We start from the raw sequence: 26928 nt of genomic DNA on the forward strand, positions 1-26928 counted from the left end.
ATCAAGTATTTGGCGAAGATCTATTATGAGGAGACTAGAGTCACGCAACTAGAGCCAATGAAATGGGTCGCGACAGTTGAGAAGGCAGGGCTATGGAACATGCTCTGGGTGTCATATTTCAGCAGGACATATATTAATATGGTCAACATTTGGCAATATTTTTCCTTGGTACACGATGGGTGTCTCTGGTTGGGAGAACCCATCCTCATTACGAATATACTAATCCACCACATCATAAGGTTTTCATGCCAAGGGGTGGATCCAACCGAGGAGTTTGGAGGAAAGACCAAGGAAAAGCAAATCGTGGACAAAACGAAGAGCGAGTTTGGCTTAGTGAAGAAGTCACATGAATATTCCATCCGCTCCATTACAGACAATGCAGTGCAATTTTTAACGTAGACCTTGGCCTGTAAGATCATGCAGAAATGTCACGGGGACGAGTTTCCGGCGCTGGTAATTTCACTAGGTGTGTAATGTGCAAAGAGGGTACGGTACAACTGGGTGTGGTACCTCTGCAAGGAGTTTTTGGAAAACTACCGGGAGTCACAAGATGACAAAAAATAATTTCACTATGCTTGGCTACTACTATTGATTTCCCTCGTCACATGGAGGTTGCCAAAATATAGTCGATTCCCTCCACGGGAAGTTGACTTACCAGAATTTGCGAAGTTCGCCTCACTTTGGGTGACAAAGGACCCTGCAAGAGTCATGGAAACTAAAATGTTCTAGGTGCTTGTCAATATGGGTCTCCGCATGGTGATCAGCTAGAGGCCGTGAGTATCACCAACTCTATTTGAATAGTTGGATGCTTATGTAGTGTTCAAGGTGAACTTTCACAATATGTCTATCCTGCATGGCGGGACTCGAACAAAACATGGTTCAAGTTACCTTACCTGGTCAGTGAAGCAGATGCATAGGAGGTCATTGGGAAATGGCTAGGGGAGTGGCTGCATCCTTTGGATGCAGGGGCAGGTACCAGCAAGGTCAAGAAAAGTTCCTCTGTGCAGGGGACAACAATGCAGAAGCAGAAGGAGGTTGAGTAAGCCGTAGCTCGAGAGTAAGTTGCGTAGCAGAAGAAGGAAGTTGCTACCAAAGTAGTTGATGTTAAGGCAACTACCGAGAAATATCGGGTGGCTAAGGAGACTACTATTGATGTTGAGGAGTCCGCAGACCATGGTATTGTAAGGAAAATTATATATATAGATGAGTCATAGCGAGTCTAGGAAGGTAAATTTTTGAAAAGAATCATTGTAAGGGCAAGGTGCTGAGGCAGGAAAGGTTTGTTTCTTGTACTTTTGCGAAAGGGGAAGGCTCCTATAGATGAGTTCTTGGAGACCTTAGTAAGTCCATAAGCTGAGTGTGTCGTCTCCTGCAACTGAGTGCACAGGTAAAATAAGTCTGTACTGAATTGAATATACTTAATAAAGACAGTTTTGATCCAATTCTGATGCATCTGTGCCTTATTTATTACTTCTGCAAGTTTATGTATCTTCACTTTGTATTGTGATTTACATGAATTAATGCTTATTTTTTGTGCAAAACTAGTAGATTTGTAGTATTTATGCATGTTAAGTATAATTAAGAACCTTCATGAAGATATGGAAGTTGTTTAAAGGGTTTTGCAATAATTGTATGTTTGGAAGGTTTAAAGGTGTGCGAATATAGATCTGATCCATAAGGACTGTAGGAATCCATCACATAGGCCTCTGGATGTGAGAAACCTAGTTTTGTCATCCCCCCATATTTCTTCGGGTGAGACTACAACCTGCACTACGCAGGTTGTTGCTGAAAGGTCCAGCAGTTAGGGTTTTGTTGGTTGGTGTAGATAATGCTGAACCTAGGTCAAGCCCCATCAAGCCAAAAACAAGGACGTAGATATGCCTCTGGTTCATGCTTCTCATATAGGTTCTAGGATAGAAAATCATGATGTTATTCAACTACAAAATAATGACATCTCCAGAGGATTAATTCCTTTGGAGAAAATTTTCGATCATAATGACATCGTGGCTAGCCTAACCCTTAAACCCCCAAATGTGAAAATATAGGTTGTAAATATCTCCACTAAATCTGAAAGTAAATTTGTTAAGTTGTCTAAGTTTCTTTTGCTTGACACAAAAGAGTGTTATATCCACCTTATCTCAACATATGTTGACATATTTGCTTGTTCGTATGATGACCTCAAGGCTTATGATCAAAGTATAATTGAACATCATATTCCTCTAAATGAGGGAGTTAAGCCTTTCAAACACAAGCTTCGATATATTAACCCCCTCCTACTTCCTCCCATTGGGAAAGAAATAAAAAAGTATTTTAGATGCCAAGATTACAGTTCCCCTGCGATATTTCACCTAGGTGACCAAATTGGTACCAATTAGGAAGACAAGCGGTGAAATTAGACTATGTATATATATATATTTTACGAATCTCATTAGAGAATCCCTAAAAGACAATTATCCCCTCTTGAAAATAGACGTCATTCTACAATGAGTAGTGGGAACTTCCCACATCTCTATGATGGATGATTTCTCCTACTATAAGTAGGTAGCTTTCCATAGGGATGATATGTAAAAAACTGATTTTACTACTCCTTGGGGTACATTCATGTACTAGAAGATACCCTTTAGGTTAATGAATGTCAGAGAAAATTTTCAGTGGGTAATGGATATTTTTTTTACCAATCAAAAGGATTAGTTCGTGGTCATCTATTTAGATGACATGATTTCCTTCTCTTTTGATGATAACCAACACCTTAGACACCTAGAAGCTATCTTTCAAAAGTGTCGCATGTTTGGTTTGTCTCTAAATACAAAGAAATATTTCTTTGCGATGACAAAATGGAATTTATTAGGACATATAGTATCCCAGCAGGGCATTAGGATCGACCTTGAAAGGGTACATGTGATTCAAACAATTTCTTTCCCATACACTAAAAAAGGGGTCTAGGCATTTCTGGGGAAAATAAAAGGGTAATTATATCCAATGGGATGAAGCATTAAAGAATTATTTTCAAGAAATTAAAAAAGATTTAATGGAAGGTCCTATCCTTATTAGCCCAGATTACATGAATGATTTCATCATTTTTCCATTTTTCTCTAAGCATACTATTGTTGTAGTCTTGCTGCAAAAGAACCAAGATGGGTACGAATAACCAATAGCCTTTTTCAATAAGTCCCTCCAAAATTATGAGTTGAAATATAATATTATAGAAAAGAAGGTTGATGCCTTGGTAAAAACTCTTAAGGCTTTCAAAGAACATATCTTGTTGGCTAAATCAATAGTGTATCTTCATCACCTTGCTATAAGAGATATACTCTTATATCATGACACTGAGGGGTGAAGGGGAAAATGGATTATTAAAACCCAATATTATGATCTGGAATTAAAACCTATTAAAATCATTAAAGGACAGGGGTTATCTAAGTTATTTACCAAGGAAAATTTTGATGCATTCGAAATCAATCTAATTGCTATTGAGAGTTTAGTTGGAGAAAAGGAAGGTCAACACGATAAGAAATCACGGTTACTGCTACCTCAGCCAAGTCCCACTACCATTCATTCTGATTTCTTATCAGCTGAGTGGTACAAGGATATTATTAGTTACCTTGAGACTATGCAATTGCCTAATTACTTGAGTAAGGCTGCAAAGCATTCTCTAAAATTAAAAGCTATTAGCTATTGTATTATAGATGGTAGATTATATTGGAAAGCTCCAATAGGTATCCTTTTGAACTGTGTCCTCCTGTCTTAGGTAGATTACCTGATCACTCAACACCATAGCAGGGTGTGTGGTGGCCACTATGCTTGGCCAACTACAACCCATACATTTTTAAAGAGTGGCCTTTACTGGCCCACTATTTTTGGTGACGTAAATAGAAATGTAAAGTCTTGCCACCAATGCCAGATTTTTGCTGGAAAGAAAAACCTCGCTGCCCTTAAAGCATATTATAACTGAGGCACCATTCCAGCAAATGGGTTTAGACTTCATCGGGGAAACCCACCCGGCTTCTAGTGGTCAACGCCATTGGAATATCACTGCAACCGACTATTTCACAAAGTGGGTGGAAGCCGCACCATTGAGAAATATTAAAGATAAATTTGTAATGGATTTTTTGACTAAGAATATCTTCTCTCATTTTGGGTGCCCCTAGAAAATTATTGTTGACAATGCTAAGCATTTTTGTTCAACTGCATTTCAGAATTTTTGCAATAAATTCGAAGTTAAATTGAGGCACTAGACAACTTATTACCCTCAAGGGAATGGGCTCACCAAATCCACCAATAAGAACATCATTAAAATCCTGAAGAAGTCATTACATTCAAAAAAACGAAACTAGCATGTAGGACTAATATGTGGTCTGGGCTGATAGGATCAACACCAAAATGTCCATGGAACTTCCCCTTTTCATCTTGTTTATGAGTTGGGGGTCATGTTCCCCTTGTACCCAGGTACTAAAGTCATGGAGAGTTTACAAATGATAATTTAAGAACCAAATGACTTGTAGCGGAGAATTAATCAAATGATCTAGTTGCAGCAAGAGAGTTATCAACACCAACATTGAAGTGGTCTTTGAAAGAATAAATCAACACCAGTCTAGAGTTAAACGAGATTTTAATAAATGGGCCAAGAGAAAAATATTTCATCCTGGGAACTGGGTTTTGAAATGGGATAAGAGGAACGAAGAGCCAAGAAAACACAGGAAATTCGACAATCTATGGATAGGACCATTTGTCATCGATATAGTTGAGGGGAAAACTCCTTTTCCCTAAAGAATTTTGAAGGAGAGGAAGATGGTCATGCTATTAACGGTCAATTACTCAAACATTACATTACCTACTAAAGTCTTTCTATTTAAAAAAAATAGATAAATACAAAAATAAATTATATGTATAAATAATAATAATAATAATAATAATAAAAAGTTGTGAATCATACAAGATGTATATATTAGGATAGAGCATGTATATAAACCAAATTGATTTCAATAACGAGAAATCACTGGGAAATGAAATAATTATAATTATGAAATTCTTGACTAAATATTAGTTGAAGTGAGAAAATTAAACTATATTCCTTGCACCATGTGAGTTCTCTTTTTCTAATTTTAGAATTAACTAAGTCGTTTAATTTTCTATTGAAAAATTGTTTGTGGCGCCCTGGGTACTTCCAAAACACAATTGGCTTTGAGGATAGGTGATTTTTACATAAAACAAATCTAGATCCAATTGGTCCCATGCCTTGTCTCCTGAAAATTATCTTACACCTATGCATCCCAACAAGTCCTTTGAGGCCCTGTATGTTTCAAACATTTATAACTCGAGTTGGTAAATAATTTATTTTTCCTCCTGTGCGAAAACGAACTATCATAGTCTATTCTCACTAATATTAATCCTACCTTCTTAGGGTTGAGTATGCTGACAACTCCATCAGGGCTATAGACACTTGCTGGCAGTGGAGCAAGCTCAATGGCATTAAGAAATTCAGTGTACAACCTACCCATCCCCTATGTTTTGGTTAGAGCGGGGTATGTTGATGACTCCGCTGGGTCTATAGACTCTCGCTGGTAGCATAGCAACATCAGTGGCATTGGAAAGATCCAATGTGGTTGTTTCCGCTATGTCATGCAAATAGAAAGCTATAAATCAATCAATTAAGAACACGATAAACCTTAAGAGTTTGGGAAAATAAGAAGCACAAAACAATCTTATTGGCGAGACAACGAATGACTCCATTGGGGCTATGGACGCTCGCTGATAGCGGAGTGACATTCTGTAGTAACTTCCATACAGGGGTTTCCTAGAACCATGTATCTTAATGCTTCTACCTATCTCGATATTTATGTCTTTGCAATATGTTAGCCCCCTCTCAAGCATATGCTATTACATAGATTTTTATAAAATATCCGGGAGACAGTTTCCCTTATAGTATCCCACTTTATCTCTTTATATTTTTTGTTTGATCACCTAACACATAAAAGATGATTTGGGAAGGACTCTAGGGTAACCTTTAGCAGAATTTTGGTTCATTCGACACACATATATGCATAATGGGAGAAGAAAATATGCTATAAAACATATTAAAATAACTATTTATATTCATACACAATTGATAAGAGAGCTAAACAATAACATAAAATTACATTTGTAGCTTCCTTTCCATTTGACACAATTTTTTTTTTAATAAATGAAGAAAATGTGCATTAGCTATTCCATTTAAAAAAAGGCCCTGCACTACAAAGTTTAATTATTTAAACATAACTAAAATTGAGTCTAGAAATGTAACAATAGAGCCTCTGCACTCTATAATACTTAAAAGTATACAAAATTATAGATTTAATGGGCGTCTGGGAAAAATTTAGCCATTACTATATCAAAATTGGCTATCGGAAACTTGGATTATGTCCTTAGCGGGGTCAGAGGAGTGATGGGCCTCTAAATTAGACATAAATTAAGGCCCATGCCTCTAAATTAAAACATAAATTAAGGCCCATGACCATCCTTCACCACATTAAACCTCTCTTTCTACATTAGATAATTTATTTTTAACTTTAATATATTCATTAGGAAGGTTTATGAATAATTGGATATTTGTGCCTAATATTATTTATTTTTGTGGAATTATGAGAATATTGGGCAAATTATGAAGATTTGGAGGAGGAGATAATTTAGGGACTTGTTCCCTACTACAAGAGGATCAATAATAAATAATAAAATCAACAAGATATTATGGAATTATGGTACAAATTGTGGAACTCCAATGATTGAGGAAATCTAGGAATGTGTTCCACTAATCAAGGGACTAGATCCACTAATCAAGGGATTTTGGTGGGGAAAGCTTTCTCCATTCATGGGAAATGATTCCTAATCATTTTGTATAAGTACCAAGTCGAATTTGATGGTTTGAATCTGCATGCCTAGGACAGTAGGATTGCACACATGTTAACTTAGCATTATTTGGAAGAAAATCCTCTTAGCAGTTAGTTAGAAAATGGTGTGTTTTAAGCATTTAATTTCAGTCTCTTTCCTTGTACTTTCTTTGTTGCAATAGGTTAAGTTTCCATTTCTAACATTTAATTTTGTACAATTAGTTTAGGATTTGACCTCAGTACATGCACTCCATGACATCATGACAACAAAGGAAGGACACATTGTATGTTGTACATATAGTGCCGATACCTCTTAAATTTGTATGAACTCTGGGTTGATAATTAAAGTTGGTAGCCTTGGGAGTTGCAGCATTCTTGTTGCAATACCGAGGCTCATCACTTTTTGGCGTCGTTGCTGTGGAGGTGTCAAATTATGCATTGTTTTCTTCCCTAGTTGATTCATTTTTTTTTACTTTTTGTAAAACAAAAAATATTTGCATTAGGCGTAATTAATTTTAAAAGTAGAAAATTGCATTGCATTATAGTTTTCATTCAATCATAAAAACAAAAACAAAAAAATCCCCAACACCAACCCACTCCCCCATTGATCACGTGGTGCAATGAGAGCCACATCACCATTCACTTTTGGAGGTAGAAGAAGAAGAAACGGATGAAGATGATGACAATGAGGAAGATCCTCTCAGATTTCCCATTCAATATACTGATGGTAGTGTGCACATGAAGAACATCCCTCCATCTTTTCTTCCAAATTTCATGGTCTAAGGTCATAGCATCCGGAAACCTTTCCCTTTGAATTTGAAATTGTTAATAGATCTTATGGTTACTTATTAAGAACTCAAAAATTGAATTTTTTTTCGGCAACATTGAAGGATAGAGCTCTTAAATGGTTCATGGGTTTAGGGACTAATTCAATAAGATCATGGAATGATATGCAAAAGATATTTCTAGAAAAATATAAAGATCATGAAGAAGAAATCTTTAGAATGAATCAAAGAGAAGATGAGAGTCTAGGGATCTAATAGAGAGGTTCATGTATAATGTTAAGAGGGAAAAACTACATCATTTAGGATCCGACACACTAAAAAATCTCTTACATAGAACAATTAGGCACGAATGGATTGATCTCTTTAATCTCATGAGTAGAGGTGATGTATAGCAATTATCATTTGATGAAATTTGTGAAACGTGAAAACGCATATCAAGAGGAAAGGTAGGAATAAGTCGATCAACATCAAGATAGGTAAGTCAAGCTAAACTTCGAAATTTGTTTGATGACTTTAAAACAGAAATTCTTAGCTTTCTAAAAAAACAAGTAGAAAAGTTAAGAATACAAAATGAGCAAAAATAAGATGTTTGTGTTGTCCCTGCAGAATCACATGATGTTAAATGTTTCTCCTCATTACCAAGGTTGAAGCAAGTTCACCAAGAGGACATTGGAGCAAGTCAATTGCCAATGTAGCAATGTTATGTAGCTCCAAGAGGACCATGGCAGCCTATTCAACCTGATATGATGTAAGAGCCTAATTCACAATTTGAAGCTTATGCACATCCACCTCAAAGTTATTGGAACACACCCTTTCCTTGGCAACATTGGCCATCTCAACCCCAAAACAAATCTTGGCAACAAGGTTGGAAAGGAAATTAAGGGAGCCATTCACAATATCCTCAATATCTTCCTAAATATCCTCCATACCAAAATCCATGTTATCCTTATGTTGGCATTATGATTCTGGTATGGCTCTATGTTACAGATGTTGTACTTGATGGCAACACCTGATCAAGCTCTCAAAATGTTGGAAATTAAGAAGTACGCAGGAGAATAGTTCAAAAGGTGCGTACCCGCAGGTACGCCGTGAAGGGACTGCGGCCGCACACGCAGGTCACCCGTTCAGAAGGTGCGTACCCCCAGTTCACTTACTTCAAGGCAGAGAAGCGCGTTCACGTGGGGTTTCCTATGTTTGGCCCGTGGTATTTAGCCCGCCGTTCTTGATTCTATGGTTTTGGCCCGTGGTATTGTTTTATATTATTATTATTATTGAGCCCCATGTTTTTGGGCCCCTTGTATTGGTTATCTATGGTATTGATCCATGATTTTAGGAAGAGCTTGCCTATATAAAGCAAAGGAGATCACTTGGCTAAGCATCTTTTGCAAATTGAATATCTGAAGATCTGAAATATTGGGTTATTGTTTTAAAAGCTTGATCTATATAAAAGTGAAGTTGAAAGCGAATCTATGAAGGGTGATCTCTCGAGCGCATGATCAGATCTGGGCATCTGACGATCTGTAGCACACTGGTGGACTGCCAATTCGGCCCTAACCAGAGGTACGCAGGTGATTAACAGTGCAAGTGCGTGGGTACGCAGAGCAGAAGAAGGAGAAGTGCATGGGTACGCAGAGCAGAAGAAGGCGCAGTGCATGGATACGTAGCACGACAGAGGTTCAGGTGCGTGGGCACAGGGAAAGTACGCGGCGCTTCAGAAGCCGCAGGTGCGTGGGTACGCGGCGCGATAGCATCTGTGGGTGCGTGGCTGCAGTAGCAGTACGTGGCGCGATAGTATCTGTGGGTGCGTGCCTACAGTAACAGTACGCAGCGTGATTGAAGAAACAGTGCGTGAGTACGCGGTGCGGCAGAAGGGTCTCTGCGGGTATACGCAGGGGAGCAGAAGGTGAAGTGCGTACGCTCGCAGGCCAGAGAAAGAAAAACTGCGTATCTGTCTTAAGATCTTTTGTTGGCTGACTTTTCTCTGTTGATAAGGTGTTCTGGGTTTAGTTTACTGTTATTGTTGATCTAGTTACTGCAGTTGACTGGGTGATTTACTTGTACTTGATGATCTCTTGATGTTTATGGATCTAGTTTGAAAATTTATAAAAAGTGATCCTTGAAAGAAAAGAAGTAGGGGGTTGTAGCTCCCTTCCAGGAGAGACTGGAAAATGAGAGAGAGTTGTAGCTCTCTGCAGGTTGCAGCCTGCGTACTGGTAAAGGACTGCACCAGTACAAAACCATTGTAAAAGGAGTTTCTAATTTGAAAGAAGATAGAGACATATTGCAGCAGGTGGTTTTCACCCACATTGGGTTTACACCTTACATCTGGTGTTCTTTGGTGTGACTATCTGTTTTCTTTGTTCATGCTCATTATTTTATGGTACTGACATGCAAAAATAATTCAAAGTATAAATAAGGAAGATTTATTAAAAGAACTTGATAATATTGATTCACCCCCCCTCTCAGTATTATTTCCAACAATTGGTATCAGAGCAGGTCCTCCAGAGAAGCTTGATCGCTTGGAGGAAGATCATTCATCATGAGCAACTACGAGAGGGAAGCATCAATCAGGCCACCAATCTTTGATGGGACAAACTTCAATTATTGGAAGGTAAGAGTTACTGCCTATCTTCAATCTCTTGGTACAGAAGTTTGGGATATCATAGATACAGGCTACACTTTTCCTTCAGCTACTCCTACAGATTCGGCTGAGAAGAAGAAATATGAAACAAATGCTAAAGCAGTCAATACTCTGCTAGGATGCTTATCTCAAACAAAATTCGTAAAGGTTATGCAATATAAATCCGTAAAGGAAATATGGGACAAGATTGTCTTGAGCTATGAAGGATATGAACAGGTAAAGCGTGCTAAACTTCAAACCCTTAGGATTCAGTATGAGAATCTCAGAATGTATAATGATGAAAGTGTGGCTAACTATTTTCTTCGGGTAGATGAGATTGTTAATTGCATGAAAAACTTGGGTGAAGAAATAAAAGAGGCTATTGTGGTTGAAAAAGTTCTAAGATCATTGTCCCCCAAGTTTGAATCTAAAGTGTCTGCAATAGAAGAAAAGGAAAATCTACGAATTCTTACTATGTCTCAGTTACACGGAATTCTAACTGCTTATGAAATGAGAAAGGGAGGTCCTTCAGACAGAGGAGAATCTGCTTTCAAGGCTTCAGGCAAAGGAGACTATTATGAAGCAAGTCATGTGCCAGAAGAAGAAGAAGAAGAATCAAATCTTCAAAGGGGTTTTGGAAGGTTCAGAGGTAAGTTACCTTTTAAATGCTTTGCTTGTGGAAGAGTAGGTCATTATGCTGCGAAATGTCCTTATAAGGATAAAGGAAAGGAACCTGCTAGATGGAACAAGAAACAGATTGCAAATAAGAAAAGCTACTACACGCATGAAGATAGTGATGGTCTATCAAATAGTGATGAAGATGAACGAGGTAATGACTATAAACTTTTAATGGCATTTGAAGATGATGATTACATGGATGCTATAGATGTGGATAGCTTTTGTGAAGAAATTTCTAGACTCAAGACATGTATAGAAGAAAAGAATAGGATCATTGATACTCTACAACTTCAAATTGATGAAAAGGAAAAATATCTTGAAAAGTTAGAAGGTGAAATTGTTGGTCTTAGAAAAGAGATTGAGAAAACAAAGGCTATTAATCTTAAGTTTGTCAAAGGATTTGAAACTCTCGATGAGATCATCAATGTACAGTGTTCTCCTCTAAACAAGACAGGTCTGGGCTATAATGGATAAACTTCTCAAGCATCCACCTCAAAAAGTTATCCTGATGCAGCAAGAAGAAATGAGCAAAGGCACAATGGAGATCACCAGGTAAAGCAGGGACCAATTACAAACAAAGACTATTAGGCAAATCAGGGGCAATCCGTCTTAAGGATGAACAAAAGCTACAACCAGCCACAGGTAAAATCCTCTCAATTTGCTTCAAGAATGAATGACAATAGAAATTACAATCGTTTGGCCGAAAGATTGGATAACCGCAGAAGTTTCTTCAATGGACAATGCTTTTCTTGCCATAACTTTGGTCACAAAGCAGCTCAATGTGTTGCATATAAAACGATCATGACTAGAGAAGCTCAAAAACAAAGAAGTATGACCGGGATTACAAAAAGGACCTATAACAACTTTTTGGTTCTTGAAAATGAAGTTGAATGTTCTATTTGCAATAACTTTGGTCATGAAGATTTTGAATGCAGGAGCAGGTTTCAGTAGACAAAGGAACAAGCCTCAAGCACCAAAACATGGAGAATAAAGGAACCAAAAACAGAAAGATGTGGAATAGCATTTTATGTAGAGGGACAGGAAAATCTATGGTACATTGACAGTGGATGTTCGAAGCATATGACAGGTGATAAAGAAAAACTTGAATCATATTCTGCTCTAGAAAAGGGAAAGAAAGTTTCTTTTGGAAATGATACTCCTGCAACTATAAAAGGAAAAGGCACTGCTTAGTTAAAAGAAAAGGTCAAAGCTGGAAATGTTTTGTATGTTGATGGATTGAAGCATAATCTTCTGAGTGTCAGCCAGATGTGTGATCAAGGAACCGAGGTGGTATTTAGAACAAATGGATGTTTTGTTCGTGATCTTGATACAGGTAAAACGATGATCAAAGGTAAAAGAACTCCAAATAATCTATACATATTTGAAGAGGGACAACAACAATGCTATCTAAGAAAGGATGATGAACACTGGTTATGGCATCGGAGGTTGGGGCATCTAAGCTTTTCACAAATAAGGAAAGCATGCAAATATAAGGCAGTTCGCGGTCTTCCAGATATCAAAATTCCAGACAACACCATATGCAAATCATGTCAGTTTGGAAAGCAAACCAGAACTAACTTTCCAGAGAAGGAAGGATCAACTAGCATGCCTCTTGAGCTTGTACATACAGATGTATGTGGACCATTCAGGAAAAGGACACCTCAAGGAGAAGAATACTTGATATTATTCATTGAAGATTTCTCCAGGTTTGTCTGGTTAGGACTTATGAAGCACAAAGATGAAGCATTTGAAAAATTCAAATCCTTTAAATCCTTGGTTGAAAATGAATCAGGATACAAAATTAAGTGCCTCAGATCCGACAGAGGTGGGGAGTTTACCTCAAATGAATTTTTGGATTTCTGTGAAGAACATGGGATAAGAAGAGAATTATCTACAGCTAGAACTCCTCAGAAAAATCGAGTAGTGGAAAGAATGAACAGAACAGTCCATGTCGTGGCGGAAAAAGTCATTTGGGCTGACACAACTGACCTCCCTAGGAGTATAAACTCACTAGCGACAAACAAGACAAAATGGAATGATCTTTCTCTAAATCTACCTTTTATAACATGAAAAGTACAAGTGTTTAGGCTTACCTTATTCCAAAACGCTATTGTTGTAGTTCGTTCTTGCCAATCCGGATGAGCTCTTCCTTCAAGTCAATTCCTGCAACCACAAACAATCAAACAATTACCGAGCACTTGTATTTCATATAATAAAACATAGATTCAACATGCAGACCAAGGAACACATGAAATAACTCATTAACATAAGCTATTGAGAAAAATAAACCAGTTTGTATTAATAACGAAACAAAGAAACTCTTACAACCTGGCCTTGGTGTTGTGCAAGTTCCTCCCAGGGTCCATCAAGTGTCTTCCTCTACTTTGACAAAGCTCACCCACTTCCAAGTAGAATCATGTAAAGACAATCTCTCCTCACAAAGGTTCTAATGGAAGACCTAAATCCTGCAGCATTTACCCAAAGAAAATGTGTAGCTCCAACCTCTCCTCCTTGTGGCTCAATGCCTTTATTTATAGTGCTGTAAAGAGGTTATTCAGGTCCACTATCAATGGGATCATCCCCCTCTATGGGTGGGATAGCTCCCTTATTGATGGGATAAGTTCCCCCTTAATAGAGATACATGAACCAACTGGAGGCGCATCCATTTCATCAAACCGACCTCTAGAATGTTCTAGAAGTAACCACAAGTAACTTTTTCAAGATAAAACTCGCGCATTTTGCCTTTTACAGAGGGACGCACCTGTCCCTTAACATACAGAGCGTCCATGGACGCAGCTTTTGTGAACATTGCCTGCGTCCCCGCAGGTAAGGCTAGAGAGAACCTGCGACCCCAGAGATAAACATAGTTTTTACAAGACTTTCTCTCTTCTTTGAGTTTGAGATGGATAACAGAGGCATAGACTTACCTAAGAGGGTAGCATGACTGTTGATTTTGGGCCATACTGACTGTAAGTAGTCAAGGTGACATTTTTTAGTGTAACAGATTGCCCCCTAAAGTGCGAAGCCTGGAATAGATTGGTATTTTGTAATTCTAGGAAGGGTGAAGCGCTTTATCATTTCAAGGATTGACTTGTGGATGACCTGGTTAGAACCTGCAATTTTCAACACAAAATACATGTATAAGATTATATCATCACTGAGGTAGGCATTCCCATACTCAGATTCAAAACTTTAACTAATGGACTAACTAGTCTGATACAGGAATGATCTTGCAGTACATCATTTTATAGACTTTTGTAGACACAGTATGGACGCAGCCATCCGTTTATGATTAGTTTACATAGATAATGAATACAAAACTCCTCGCAGCCTGGATGGTAGAAAACTAGATCCAGGGTCTTCACTTCTACTTCCCGAATTGGTACGATTCTAAACATGTGATTAAATGATTTGATGTCGAACATGTTAGAAACCACTTGATTACCAGTCGATGATGTGAACTGTTAACAAGCGTGAGAGAGACCACCAGTAATGTCAATGGTTCTCAAAGTACCAAGCACAACCCGTGAAATGTGAATAGATGTTCTGATGTCGAACACTTCACGGAATCCTTTGATCGAAAGTCAATGATGTAAACTGTCGTCAAAGGCGAGAAACCTGCCATTGATGCATGCAGACTTCAAGGTACTGTCGATTCCTAAGTCATCTTTCTAGATAATGTGTCGATGTCGATAGAAAGCGACTCGTTGCAGGCAAGCCTGCAACACGAAATCATTGTTCAAGTTGAAGAAATTTTGCTGTAAGGACTGACTCAGGGATGGTCAAATGGATGATAAGTATTTTGCAGATGAAAGTTTTGCTTGCAGACCTCTTGAACACATAACGACACAACAGATGGTTTGGTGACGAATAACTCAAAGTTGATCCCTGAACCCGGTTAAAGATTTTCAAAGTGATTCGGTCAATTGTGAGGTAAAAGATTTCCCAACCCAGGTGAAATGAAAAAGTGTCGTGCTCAAGAGTGGTAATAAAGTTTCGTTTGAGACAAAAGGTGACAAATAGGTTCATTCTTCTCTCTTTTCCCCCACCATTTCTGGCAAGTACCTCTTTATTTTTAACAAGCTTGAGGAGGATAACATATGCTTGGTTATAAGCTCATCCTTCGGACGAGTCCAACCTAGTTTGAATTCGAACCCTAGGAAGGAGTGGTTCGTTCCTGTTTGTAATTGAACAGGTCCTTTACTGTAAAAGTTTAACGAGCCCAGTATAGGAGAAACTCGGCGTTTTTCATTTTTAGAGAGTCTGAAAAACTTAAGGAAACTCCACGTTGAACTTTTTCGTAAGTTTGTGTCCCTCAAGCCCGAAAAAGTATAAAATCATACCTGGGGGAACCGCTTGATCTTGCGACCAAGGAGTACTTTCATAATAGTGTCGTTGACCTGAAAAGTAAAAAGTGATCAAAGACACGTCGTTTTAGTTCCTTATCGAGTTTGAAACGACAAAAACCCGGCAATCTTTTCCTGATTTTACGGTCAGAAAAGAGCTAAAAGGGGACCGTCTTTTAATTCCGTTTTAACGAGTGAAAAAGAGACACTCGGCGATCTTTTCATGTTTTAGGAGTCAGAAAAGAGCTTAAAAGATGACTCTGATATTTTTATTAGTGAAAATTACAATTTCCCTCGAAATCCCTTTGTCCTGCACAAAAGCGACACATTACTCATACCTGTTTAAAATAGGCAAAAATTCATTGAAAAACATCTTTTCATGGTAAAAAATGAACTCATTCACCCAAAAAACCTATAAAAAGACCTTTTACCATGTCATTTTTACCGTTTGACTTTGAAGATTGAAAAAGGAGCTTTTGACAAGAAACTTCCCGTGGTCGCTGCGGAAAATCTGACCGTCGGAATCGAATGCCGCTTCACCGAGGTATTTTACACATCCCACTCTTCATTTCTATCCGTTTAGAATTTAGTTTTTGGTCTCTGTTTTATTTTTTGGGGGGGGTTTGGGTTCAAAATGCGCCCCTCGGCGGACGCAGGTGCCCTTCGGGTGACCTGCGTCCCCCGACTTTTTCTCACACGGGAAAAAGGTCGGGGGACGCAGCCCACCTTCAGGAAAACTGCGTCCGGACGCCCTGTGCTACAAAGCCGGGGTGCGTCCTCCGCAAAGGGCGCATTTCAAAACCCCAACTCTTTCAAAAAACCACCAAATTTGCTCAAATTAATTTCTAATTGATTCTTTTGATGTGCAGGACCTTGAACATGTTAGACTGGAGAGAGAGAGAGCACGTAGAGGACGATGAAGCTGCGATTAACCACCAACCCTCTCTGGATGCCTTAAGAACATGTGGATTGTACAAATATTGGACCATACCGGGCATGAGGGGCCAGGTAAGATTTTTGGAATGGCTGGTTGAGCGATGGAACGTTCAGGATCAATGTTTTTACATTGGAGGGCACCAGCTCGAGATAGAGCCCTCGGATGTATACTTTCTCACTGGCTTGCCAAACAGAGGTGAGCAACTCAACCTTGCGGGGACCAGGCCGGGTGGCCAATCCCTTGATGATCTCCGCGAGGAGTGGTGCAGACCAGGGACTCGCCATAAAAAAGGCGTGGAGATAAAACACATCGCTCTGGCGGAACTTAGAGTTATTGCATTTACGGTCACCAGGATTTGTGGCGCGGCCGCCTTGCACATTGCCTCCGGATCCCAAATGCGGATGGCAGTTGACTGTTACCAAGGCACCATCTTCAACTGGTGCGAAGCTGTGTCGGCTCATATGAAGAGCCAACTGACCAAGGCAAAGAACGGACGACTAAAGACTTTTGGATATGGGCCTATAGTCGTGAGCTTTGCCTTGGAGAGAGTTCCTATGCTGATCCCTCAGCAACTCACTGTTGATGACTTGGGTCCTCGGGAGCCAAAGCTTGTTCGATGGGTTGCGGTGATGGCCCGGCATCCTGACGAGGGTGCTGCAGTGGTTCGATTCTCAGACAGTTACTTCGACTGGCTAGAGGGCCAGCTTTTTGTGATACAAGACTTTCCATATGCCGGAATGGATTTCAGAGGTGATCCGGACATGGTTCTTCCACAGGGAGAACAATGGGATGACAGAGGTACTTTCATTTTCACAAGTTTTCTAATTATGTATTTTTTTATTTTTCATATATATCGTCTCAAAGTAACAGTAAAATTTTAAAAATGCAGATGTTGGACCACAGCGTCCAGCCAATCTCCGGCCTTACGACAGACGACATCCAGCTGCACCGGCACCGGCTCCACAGGACGCGGCTGCGGAAGTACTAGCTGATTTGGAGCATGATCTAGAGCGTCTCACGGCAGATATACCTGAGACTACTATGGATGATATTCCTATGAGGCTTCAGCGCTTCGTAGTTGCGGTCCCTGGACCGTTTAGGAGATTTTTGCGTAAGGTAGCGCGCGCAGTGGTGTCGTACAGAGAGCACCACCAGTGATTGACTAGTCACTTTTGTAGTCACATGTGACATTTTTGACTTTTTGTACTATCATTTTGCCGATCATAAGGTGTGTTAAACCTATGATCGAAGACGATGTATATATTTTTGGACACACTTCTATCTATATCTATATATCACTATTACCGGCTTATCTTGTTTAACATGTATGATGAAATGTCTTTTAAATTTACTTGCATGATTATTATAAATGTCTGTCCAACACTCGAGAAGCAATTGCATCTGCTAATGTATTCAAAGACCTTGGAATATGTTGATATTCAATGTAATCAAATTCACGTTCCAAGAGACGCACTCTCAAAAACAACCTTAACAACACAGGATTTCTAATGGCATAAACTCTATTAAGCTGTAATACAACAAGTTCAGAATCTAACCTCACAATCAAACGTCGAATTCCAAATGAAATAGATTCGGATAATAATTCAACCACTGCACTGTATTCTGCAATGTTATTCGTTGTTTGACCGAGGCTTACCCCATGCATAGAAACTAACTCGTCAGAGGGCGAATAGATAACCCAAGCTGCGGAAGAGATATTCCGTGTACTACGACAAGCACCATCAGCAAATCCAATGTATGTTTGGAGAGGCGTCGACATCTACAATATCAAGAGTAAAACCAAGATAAGCCAGGATAATGACGAAAACCACACTTGCTAAGCTAAGCACACTGACTAAACTAACACACTTGCTAGCTAGAAAGGAAATCTAACCTATCTAAAAATTTCTCCATCCATCATTTTAAGCATAATACCTCTTTAGGTAAAGTCCATTTCTGGGTTTGCCCAAAGAGTCCCCATCAAAATCAACTAACTCATAAGCCCCTTTTGCTAGCTTTCGCTTTACAATGTAGGGCCCATGCCACATGGGAACGAATTTTCCAGCACCTAGCTTATCGTTCGCTTGATCATATAATAGTACTAGGTCTCCTTCTGAAAAACTTCGAGGAGTTACATTTTTATCGTACTGGGCTTTCATTCGTTTTGCGTGAGTCTCGATAGCTAAAGTAGCGTCACGTCGAGTCTCATCTAATTTAGCCAAGTATAACAACCGTTTTTCCTCTTCGGAAGTAGCTGGAAGTAATTCGACAGCCATTTGAAGTGATGGGATTTCGCACTCAATAGGTAACACAGCTTCTAAGCCATAAACTAGCTGAAAAGGGGTGAAACCTGTTGAATTTTTCACTGAAGTTCGATATGCCCATAGCGCCGAAAATAACATGTTATGCCAATTCGTTCGATGGATACCAATGATCCGTCGAATCATGACGACTAGAACTTTGTTGATTGACTCAACCAAACCGTTGGCTTGCGGATAATAAGGTGTAGAGCTATCGTGGCGCAAACCAAGCTGGCTTGTAAGTTCAGTCATCATGACATTTCGAAAATGGCTTCCATGGTCTGTAATGATTGCTTGTGGGACACCAAACCTAGTTATGATATGATTGAATACGAAAAGTGCAGCTGTCTTGCCGCTTGCGTCGAATGTAGGCATCGCCTCGGCCCACTTAGTAAAATAATCAACCGCCAGGATGATATACGCATGCCCCCCGGCCGAGTGAGGGTTACAAGTAATAAAGTCAATGCCCCATTTGGCGAATGGACCAGCGGCAATTATAGGGTGGAGAGGAGCAGGTGGAGCGCGCATCTTGCGATCAAACACTTGACAGTTGTGGCATTTTCTGACGGCAAGGATACAATCTTTAAACATAGACGGCCAGAAATAGCCAGCGCGCAACACCTTCTGAGCTGTGGCATACCCAGACATATGACCGCCACATGCTCCAGAGTGACAATCATTCAAAACTCTCTCAGCCTCATCGTGAGTTAAACAACGTCGAAAAACTAAGTCTGCCCCCAGGCGATAAAGTGTATCTCCAATAATTCTGTATTGCTGGGATTGAAACCGAATTTTTCGACGGTTTTCCTTGGAAGCTTCAGGCCGAAAGGTTTGGGTTTGGAGATAGATGATTATATCCCCATACCACGGATCTACAGTGCTAATAAGAAACAAAGATTCGTCCGCAATGGACTCCTCTGCCACAGTCTCTGTGTCAGCACTCGGGAAATCACACATCAATTCCGCGAAGACTAAAGATTTCTTAGACTTGGACTTCTCAAACTCCAAGTCGAACTCTTGCAGGATGACGATCCATTTAGAGTACTTGCCCCCTAGCAGTTGTTTTGTCAAGATATAAATCATAGGGTTGCAATCCGAAATAACTGTAGTTTTGCGGAGAAGAATGTAGTGACGAAAACGCTGGACAGCTTGAACGGCTGCCAGGGCCAATTTCTCCACATGTGAATATTTTAACTCAGTTGGATTTAAGGTTCTGCTAAGGTAATATATCACATGCTCTGCCTTGAATTCATCTTCTTGAACTAACACCATTCCAATGGTGGAATGCGAAGCTGCGAGGTATAAGAAGTAGTCCTGGTTGTAGTTGGGAGGATGCAATAACGGTGCATGGGTCAACGCGTGTTTTAATGCATCAAAAGATTGTTGAGCAATCTCGTCCCAAAAGAATTGTACGTTCTGTTTCAACAACCGTGTAAAACCTTTAGTGACCTCGGCGTAGTTAGGGATGAATCGGCGTAAAAAGTTCGCTTTCCCTTGCAAACTTTGGAGTTGGCGCAAACTCGAAGGAGGAGGCAATTGGATGATAGCCTCGACTTTCGAGGGATCGACGCGAATGCCGGTTTTGGAAACAACAAATCCCAGCAATCGACCTGTTTCTATACAGAAAACACACTTGTGGGGATTCAACCGAATTCGATAATGCCTACACCTCATAAAGATTGCTCGTAAATGGACAAGGTGATCAGCTCGGTGTAAAGAATGAGCAGGCAAATCATCGAGATAGGGTTGCACAATGTGCTTGATGTCATGAAATGCATAAGACATGGCCCGTTGAAAAGTAGCACCGGCATTCTTAAGGCCAAAAGGTAATTTGCAATAAGCAAATGTCCCCCATGGACAAATGAATGCCGTTTTTGGTTGATCGGCAGGTAGAATATTGATTTGATTATAACCTGAGAAACCATCCATGAAGGAAAACATCTCACTTCCGGCACAATCATCAATTATTTGATCGATATAAGGCGTAGGATAGTTGTCTTTTGGACAAGCTCGATTGATATCCCTATAATCGATACAGATTCTTATTGTTCCTTGTTTTTTATTGACGGGAACAATATTCGATACCCAATCCGTTAACGGGATCGGATAAATGAAACCTGCTTTCAACAGCTTTTCGACTTCGGCTTTGATTGCAGCTGCTTTTCGAGGGTGAATCTGACGCAACCGTTGCCGAATGGGTTTAGCATCCGGGTAGGTTTTGATTTCATGAACAACAATGGCAGGATCGATTCCTGGCATTTCCTCGTAGGACCAGGCAAACACGTCGCGGAATTCTTGGAATAGGGCCTTGTAAGTTTCAATTTCTTCGTCAGTACATGCGGCACCTATATGAATGTTCTCTTGAATTCCGGGCTTCACTGATATATCAATGGGAATAGTACGAGAAATATTCCCTAAATTCAGCTCTGAATCAGAATGTTTCGTTGGATCCTGAGCGTCTTTGACATAATCAGCGGTAAAGATAGATGAAAAATCATTTTCAAATGCATCGCCTTTAGGTAAAAACGAAGATCTGTGATGGAGATCTTCCCATGGTAGATCATCTACACTTAGGATTTCGCGAAGTCGTTCGTCAGATGACACTTCTTCGGGAAACGTTATCCGTTCTAAGGGTGAGGTGAAAAGTGACTCTTCACTGACCACATTCATTTGGTCGGTTGAATGAAAATCGGTAAAAGACATAAGAGCTTCATAAGCAATCTCATACGGACTCAACGGCATAACATCACCGAGTGAGTCTAGCTCAGAGTCAGAGGGAACATACCAAGGATCATCATAAATAATGTTTTCTGACGTGATCATATGAATTGTTGCGACGAAGGGTCTGCATTGAGTGGAGGGAGAGGAAAAGTTCCCAGTAAACCGGAATCCTTAACTAAACCTACACCAATGTCCCTATAAGGGATTGTCGTTTTACCAACATGCTGGATAGTTTCTAAAGAGGTTGGGTCGGATGAAAAGTATGTCAGCTGATCAATAGTCACGATCTTACCGTTATGTGGAATTTAATGACTCTGAAGACCGATGAAACGACCGCTGTCATAGCATATGACCAACTTCGACCCAAAAGAAGGTTGTAATCTAGAGGGGCATCAACCACTTCCACATCCAGACTAACGGTTTTACCTTCGACCCCTATAGGCAATTCTTGTAGAATACCAAACGGACGGAACCCACGGCCATCAAAGGCCTTAAGGATGGTGGGGGATTGGTTCAACGAAGGAGAACCAAGCGATCTCCAACATTGAATCGACATAATACACGTAGAAGCTCCCTCATCAATCACAGTCCGATGAATAGGCCTGTTTTTGACTATCACTGGGATTTGGAAAGCCATTTGATGGGGGAGACGTGGTGTACTATTTTCTAGATCAAAGATCATTAGGTTCGGGTCCTGAACATCGACAGCTCCATAGCCGACAAAAGCAATTTTCGTTGCGCTGGACATGATTGCAGCACTTCGAGTGCCGACATTGCTGAAGGTGAAACAGCTAAGTCTTCAACAATGTTGTAATTCTGGGCTGCTCTCGCATGTGGGTTGAAAGCAGACCTTCGAAGTACACCCTTGGCGGGCGGCTTAATCACTAAGTCTGGGTTAGGTTTTTCGATCTGTAGTGGATCGGAACCAGGAGTTGAGGTTGATGGGTTAGAGTGAGAAGATTCTGCTTCTTTACCATCAACAGGAGCCTTACTACCATAATCTTGCGATCGAGTCGCAATCCTGACATGAGACATCATCAAAATGGGTTCTTCACTGGCATTCGAAGAAGAACCTATCATCTTATTTTCCTGCTCGGGAAATGGATTCTTTAACACAGCAGGAGTGGAAGAACCTTTAACTATTTTCACTACCTCGGCCCGATGAGGGCAGTCTCTCGTAAAATGATCTTCTTCACAAATGAGACAAGGATAACGAGGTTTGCGTTTTTCGTCATTGGTTTCCGATTTTTCTACTTTCTCCTTTGGAGCCTTATCTGCTTTGGTCTTCTTCTTTCCTTTCTTCTTTCCACCGTTTTTGGATTTGGCCGTAGATGACTCTACAGCGTGAATGTCGGCGGTAAGTTCAGGAGGAGAAGACTCTCCTGTCGGAGAATCAGGCAAAGTGATAATTGGAGTATTGGAGGTCTTGGAAGACTTCTTCTTACTCTTCGTAGTCACGATACCAATCATACCATCAGCGGCATGAGATCCCGAAGGAGCAGCAGCGATTTGGTTTGATTTGGGAAGATCCGGTATTTTCTCGTGTAACGTACCCGACTGAGTATAAACTAAGTCAAGGTACTGTGCTTGAGCAATGACTTGCTCCTCAGTAACTACTCCGGCCTTAGCTACATCTTCAGTAATTCGTGGTAATAATGATTTTACAAACCATTCAGCTAAGATTTGGTCCGGGATAAAAACTTTCACTAATCTTCTTCGACGTCTCCACTCATGGATGTGATCAGAAATGTACGTGGATGTCGATTGTTTTAGCGAAGTTAATAATTCTGTACCATTATCGTATCTGACTGGTAACTGAAAATGAGTTAAGAATGAAGTAGCTAACTGGCTAAAGTTGTAAAAAGAAGCCCGTGGCAACTCAATGTACCACTTGGCTGCGAGACCAATGAGTGTACGCTGGAAAAGACGTAAGCGGATGGAATCATCTGAGATGGAATTTGATGCACACCAGAGGTGGTAAGTCATCACGTGATTGGACGGATCCTCTCCAGACTTACCTTCGAACTTGGGTATATCGCTGGGCAACTTATTTGGCATTGGCGGCCAGAACTGAAGATATTGAATTGGATCGTTCGTTAGGCGCGTCAAGTCGGGTAAATCTAAAGTTGCAATAAAAGGTAACTGCCGGTTAGGATCTCTAAAATTCTGAGTCACAATACCAGCCCCAGGAGGAGGATATCCAGGATAACTAGGAACAGGAATCGCATTGGGGATATTATATCCTCCTGGAAAACCAGGATTAACCGGACCGTACTGGGGTTGCTGAGGTTGTTGATAAGTGTACCCAGGATACGGTTGATACTGGTAAACCGGTTGTTGGGCAGCTTGCCCAGGTTGATACTGTCCCTGGTACGGAGGTTGAACAAATTGAGGTTGAGTAGTAACAACCGTACTTGTACCAGGTGGTCCTACAGGCATCTGGACTGTGGTTTGAACCGTAGGTCCAGACAACGGAACAGATGTCTGAGGAGTGGTTACAGGGACAGTAGAAACCGGAGCTGCCGATACTCCAGAAGTAAGCATGGTAGATGAAGCGGTAGTTGCTGCAGCCGTGTGAGGTGGAGTACCAGGTGCAATTGGCGGCTGAGTAACTACCGAAGTTACAGGGGTCTGAACACTTGACTGGACAGGTTGCGGTTGCTGGGGTGGACCAGGAACTACAGGTTGTCCTGCTTGAGGTACGACTGTATACTTGGCTTGCAACATCTGTTGACCCTGTGACGGATCCCATGTTAACATTCCAGGGTATTGACTCGTAACAGGTTGAGGATACTGAGATCCATAGCCGTATTGAGGATAGGGTTGATAACTGTAAGGTGCAGTCCCATATGATTGCCCTTGAGGTGGTTGATAACTTTGACCAGGGTATTGACCCGTAGGTTGATAACCTTGAGGTAAATACGAGTACTGGGGTTGACCTTGACCTTGGGTTGGTATCCTTGAGGTTGATACCCTTGGGGTTGATACCCTTGGGGTTGCCATCCTTGAGGTTGCCATCCTTGAGGTTGATATTGATACTGAGGTTGACTTTGGGGTACATATTGAGGCTGGGGTTGATACCCTTGGGGTTGATACCCTTGAGGTTGCCCCCCAGACACGAATGAAGTACCTTGAGGTTGCCCCCCAGGCATTAACGAAGGTTGCCCCCCAGGCGGTAATTGGCCACCTTGAGGTTGGTTAACGGGAGTTGAACCTGACATCATATAAACATCACCTATACTCAATGGAACATTACCACTGTTTCCAACTAATAACCCATGATCAATGGGTCGAGGAGATGCTCCTGAAAAAGTACCAGAAAGTGATTGATACCCAGCAGGAACAGAAGGACCACCATGTAAAAATGATTCAGGACTTTGTGTAAACACAGATGACTCACTAGACATATTTACAGGAGTATGAATTCCTCCGGGTGGAAAAGGAGTACGAGGTGTAGAAAAACCTACTGAGTTGTCTAAAAAATTGGTTAAAGCAAGGTACCAAGGTTCACTTCTAGGAGGACTGTAAAAGATGGATTCACGCTCCCTTAGATCAAGGGTAATTAGATCTTCAGAATCAGAAACGCCTATTTCTTCCTCTGGAACAAGTTCTTCTATAGCAATTAACCAACAGGAAGATTTTCGGTGATAATTCTTTCTATTCTTGGTGAATCAGGAACACTAGGAGTTGGAGTAACAGGTTCGGAAATTTCAGGTTCTTCGCCTGTTTCACTGGCAGATGAAAAACTACCAGTAAGCTCGGAAACTGTAACAGCTTCGGGATTGTAACCTGTTTCTAAACTTTGGTAATCTGGATGGACTACCAAGGCAGACTCTCCTTCTTCAGGTGAACCTACTTACTGCCACTAGGAGTTACAAGGACCTTTAAACCCTCTAAAACACCGGGGACGTCTCGAGGAGGTGAACCCCTAAGTTCACGGGATCTTCTCAACAATTCGGCCACAGAAACAACTTCAGGAGACTGGCCCGCAATGCGACGGGACCGTCTCGGTAATTCCGCCACAATTAATGATTTTAATTACAACACACGAAAACAAAGTAAAAAATTTCAAATCAAACCACCTAAGTCTTCTAAAGAACCAAACAAATTTGAAGCACACGCCTAAATAATCTAGAGTGTCAAAGCACACACAAACAGTATCTTCCGGACCAAAAGCGCTAGTTGGTGATTAGGCCCAACCTCGCAGGATTCAGTACAGAAATGGCGGGTGGAACAGTTACGCCGACAACCTGCTTAATGAATAGACTGGACCAAGTACCTCCACTTTAACCGTCTCGAAGTGAAGCGTAACCCCCAGAAAATCCAAGTGAGTATAGCCGACGTCTGCTCCAGGTACAGTGGGACCTTCCCTCCACCGTCACCTTGGGTAGAATCCTAGATATTATGGCCACTAAGGTTACCAATCACAACAATTACACCTGGGGGAACAGTCTAAACTCCGACAGCACGCAAGGGCAGAGTAACAAGCTCCAATCCCCTTACCGGCTCCTTGACAGTAATCCAAGGTTTACCGATAAGTGACCCCTGGCTCCTCGACAATGGTTAATCCGAGGTTTACCGTTTTTAATACGTACTGCCTGGCGTCGTTCCCAACGAGGGAGGAATGATCCCCTCACTGGTTCGGACACGAGCTCGTGCTTCTCCTTTAAGAGGAGCTTTCCCAGAATGTAACTGAAACAATTGGATTTGTTCTACTCAAGATAGACTAACTGTTTGGTTTTGTAGTCTTGGAGAGTTAAGTACTCACCTACTCCAAGACCCTAGCCTAAGCTATGTTGGTGCTTCAGAGCCCTAGAAAATAAAAGTTACTAGATCAATTTTAATTTAAGCGTTACTTTTAAGGTTGTTCTTTAAGTCAAAAGGTGATGGAAGTGAAACTAGTGGTGTGTTGACTCGACTCAAAACCACTACAAAATGCACCTAGGATGATTTATCCACTACTTTTGCTTTTTCGATGAATTGTTTTAACTAAAAAGTTGAGAGAATGCAATCTTTATAAAAGCAACTTCTTAATTGAAGACAATCAAAGAAACAATTCAATTTTCTTTTCCAAGCATAAAAACATAACTTCTCTTTACATGCACGAAAAACTCTTTTCTTCTTTGAAAAACAAAAAGCTACTTGAAACAAGACTTTTAAAGAAGATGTTTTTGTATTTTTCTTTTAATAAAGCAAATAAAACTAATATAACCAAAAGCAATCTTTTAACAACTTATCAAAATCTATGAAAATCCACTCATAAGCAAACTAAAGGCAAATTTATTCTAAGCAATTCTAACGAGGCCAAAACTAACAATGATTATTCTAAGGTGTTTTACTTGATTACAATCAATCAAGGACTAGCTTATTGCAGAACCAAAAACTAGTCAAAACAAAATTCTAATCTTTTTGTCCTTTTTGAAAATGGAAATCAATACTTTAAAAACAAGCAATGCGAAATTTGACCCAAAACAACTCAAATGATAAGTTGCTCAGACAAGGAGACTTTACGACAGGCTCAACTTCTAAGAAGGTTGACTAACCAGAGATATCTAAGGCTGGACAACTTTCTAAGCTCAAAGTCACTACAGAACCTATTCAAAAATCAAACCCTAGGTCTAAACTTCGTTGAAATCCACTAAAACACTCAAAGCTCACAAAACCAGTTCAGGTGAGAA

Source organism: Pinus tabuliformis, chromosome 9 (assembly GCF_031772625.1).
Source record: "Pinus tabuliformis cultivar Carrire ecotype Pingquan chromosome 9, CPIR1, whole genome shotgun sequence".
Taxonomy (NCBI): Eukaryota; Viridiplantae; Streptophyta; class Pinopsida; order Pinales; family Pinaceae; genus Pinus; species Pinus tabuliformis.